General features: G+C 39.8%; 1 long non-coding RNA gene across 1 annotated transcript in view; it reads left to right on the plus strand.

Annotated features, from left to right (window-relative positions):
• Positions 1-3,598, plus strand: part of LOC106524820 (uncharacterized) — a 41,533-nt gene that overhangs the window by 5,366 nt on the left and 32,569 nt on the right. The window contains exon 2 of the long non-coding RNA XR_001311038.1: positions 716-783. This is a non-coding gene — a long non-coding RNA (uncharacterized LOC106524820). The remainder of the gene's footprint in view (positions 1-715; positions 784-3,598) is intronic.

Raw genomic sequence — 3,598 nt, forward strand, 5'->3', positions numbered from 1 at the left:
CTGTATAAACAATTACTGAGAATAAAATCACAAATGCAGTATAAAAAAATCACAGAAGGTGTAAACTTTGTAAAAAAAAACAAAAAAAGTGATTTCTGTTGACAGTGGTCTTACTTCCATGAGTAATGCTCCAAGTCAGTCATGTTAGAAGTGGATAACAATGAGAGGCAAACGTCTATAATTGTGACAGGTCTTTTAGCCACAGATGATGGATGGAGCCTGTGATGCAGACACTTCCTGTTTCTCTGGCAGCAGAACTGCGGATGAAAGAGCTGCAATGTGTTTTCAAACTGAGGAAGAACAATAGGTCAGAGGAAGAAAGAGTTCCCCTGACCTGACCCCTCCTTCTCCCACTTCTCTTGAGACACGGGCCTGATAGTTCTGACACGACTGATCTCTGGCTGACTCACACAAAGAAGATACCTGTGGGCATAACCAGTGCTGCTGCATAAGCACCTGCTTTGTTTTGAGCAAATATTTTAGGGAATAATGCATGATCAATGACAGTGCAAAATATTAAGGCTTAATTATTTTTCAAATTTATATTGATCAAATCTATGACACTGTACAACGTTATTCATGTATTCTGATGACTGAAATGTATATGAAGGAATCAATAATATGAAAACCAGTAGAAAGCAAACCAGAAAAGGAGAGCAAATGGTAAACAAAATATCCATCCAGTCATTTTTTTTAACCTGCCTTTCCTTTTCAGGTTGCAGGGAGCTGGTCCATATCTCCAGTGGTCACTGTGCAAGAGGCAGGAAACTCTCTGGACGGTTTGTAAGTCTATCACAGGGCCACATAGAGACAAGCAACCATTCACACTCTCACTCACACACAGGGAGAATTTAAAGTTACTGTACCAATTCATCTAACATGCATTATTGTTGTTCCGTTAGTGGAAAMCTATAAGTACCCGGAAAAAAAACACATGCACACCAAGAAAAAAAAGACCCAGAGCAATCTCTCCAGGTCTTTTCACAAGACAGTTCTGTGAAATGGCAGCACAGACAAGTCCACCTTTATCCTCTTTTTCATCATTCATCAGAAATGGAGCCAGTCATGTTTTTCTCAGTTGTGAGGATTCATAAAAAATGCAGGCAGTGCAGAAACAAAGTTGGCATAGTAGAACCTGGCAGGACTGGAGCCTCTTTAGGCATTTTTGCATTATAGGGCCCAACACGGCATCTGGCCTGGTCTGTGTTTGCATTGAGCAGTGCCTGCTCTAAGTGAGTGGGATCATTAAACACACACAGTCTTATTTTGTTTTGCTCGCGACAAAACAAAAATGGACCACATCAAACTCGGAGGAAAAGTTCTGAATATTGAACTGGACCATTGAGAAGTCAGGACAATACAGGACGGTGAGCTAATGTTAGCTTTTTGTTAGCTTGTTGTTGGTAGCTTGCAACTGTTGTTGCATATTTAAACATGTGTAATACAGCTGATGCAAAATGATTCAAGAAAAATTACTCCCTTCTATGAGACGTATTCTAGGTCTGTATGAACCAATAAATGATCAGCAACTGATACCGGGCTGAGCAGCCTGGTCCAGTTGGAACTACAGCTCTCGAGGTTTTAGAAATCAGGGTGGACCTGGGCCAGAAGAGCTAATGCAACACTAGCTATGTTTATATGCACAAATTTTTTTTGATCGGACTGAAATGTATTTGGATTAAATAATCCGAATGTACTGTTTACATGGACACAATCCGATCATGACAAATGTTTACATGCACGACATGCGCTGTGTTGTAAACGTTCAGCTCCACTTMMGWGTTACAAACGTAAACAGAGCTCTTCTGTGCGCTCAGGACGGACCCATGTCARCTTTTAATAATGGTAGAGACGTCGTTGGCCTACTCCTCGGTTGAGCTGCAGATGATGTAATACGTGTTTATTTATTTAGTTATTTTGTGAAGCAACGTCTGCTGTTTGTCTCCTTTTTTATCTGTTAAGAGAGCGAGGAGGAAAAGTTATGTGCGGCGCAGCGCAGCTGGAGCGCTGCTGCCCCGCTTCCTCTAAAGAGCAGAACCGGATGGATGAAAGTCAGAAGACCTGCTCACTCAGGTCAGTTTTCCACAATCAGAATAAGATGATCCGATTAAGTGTTTACATGCACGTCATTCTGATTATCAATCGGCATAACCCACCCCCATTCGGATTAAAAATTCATTCGGATCGAGCTCAGTCAGATCAGAATAATCCTAACGGGCTGTTTATATGACGCATTTTTATTCCGAACAGCCGTTTAATCCGATTACTTACGTCCATGTAAACGTAGCTAGTGCTGACCTCGGGTTTAAACTCCAGACAGCTGGGCTGGGCTGGGCTGGACTGGGCCATGCAGTGCAAAAATGCCTTTTGTGGCTAGCTATTTGCTTTAAACTAACAAAATATTGATGTGCAACATCATCATCAATATTCCCTTGGWAATACATGTCCTTGTTGTTGTTTACTTCTGGATGCAAACAGCTGCACACTAATTTCATCAGTTCATCACACAACAACACACTGCAACATAGGCACAGAGGCGCACCAGAGGTGGGCTCTCTTTGACCCCCTCATTGCTGCCTGAGTGTGTCTTCTGAGTGTTCTTGWGAATGAACTTTAAAGTTCACACACATTTTASCTKAATATTTATGAAACAGATTGAGTTATAGCTAGTTTTGTGTTGGCTAAGGTTGATTAGCTGTACGCTGTAGTGTAGTGCAATGGCATYACACCCTCCATAAGGTAAAGGCCCAGAAACATCCCACACTGTTACTCACACTGTTATAGCCTCAAGCACTTCAAATGAGATAGCCTCTGCATGTGTGCTCATGTGGGGGAATAGTGCACATACACTGGCAGCCTCACTCTTTTATTCAAGGATAGCTCTTTCATCCTCTGTGAGAGGGCCGCAGGTTCTTGCCMTCTGAGCCCCAGAGATGAAGTCTAGAGTTTACGTGCATTAGATTTCCCTCCCATGGAGCCGGCCCTCCCCTCACGCTCACATTAAAGAGGAGGTGTGGATTTGCTTGTTGGTTTACTTTTTCATACTTGTTGTTTTAGCAAGTGAAGCAATTTTGAAGAAATAGTTGCTATTAGGTGTGTTACTAAAATGATATAGCTATATTTTATTACAAGAAGTACATTTTTGTACATTTTTTTTTCAGTCTTTAAGAAAATGAGTCAACAAGATCATTACTGATGTGTGGCTCCTCTGCACACACAGGATCGATAGAATATAAATATAAATAAATAAATAAATAAATAAATAAATAAATAAATAAATAAGTAAATACGTATATATAAATACGTATATAAAGGAACCGTGTTGTGGAACCATGACAAAAACAATAAAAAATCAAATGTTGATATTCACAAGCAGTACAGCATTATAAAATATTTTGAAGCACATGCTTTGAGTGTCTGATCTGTCCAAACAGATACTAGAACACAATTATGTCACAAAAGATATAACTAAAACAAATATTAATAGTAAAATGATAGTTTAGAAGCTGGGTTTCAAATTGGTGCTAACCCTATCTGTTAAAACAAACAAACAAACAAACAAAAAAATCTATTTTTTGCAAATGCTATTCTAATAACT

The sequence above is a fragment of the Austrofundulus limnaeus genome, unplaced genomic scaffold, assembly GCF_001266775.1.
Source record: "Austrofundulus limnaeus strain Quisiro unplaced genomic scaffold, Austrofundulus_limnaeus-1.0 Scaffold202, whole genome shotgun sequence".
NCBI classification, from domain to species: Eukaryota; Metazoa; Chordata; class Actinopteri; order Cyprinodontiformes; family Rivulidae; genus Austrofundulus; species Austrofundulus limnaeus.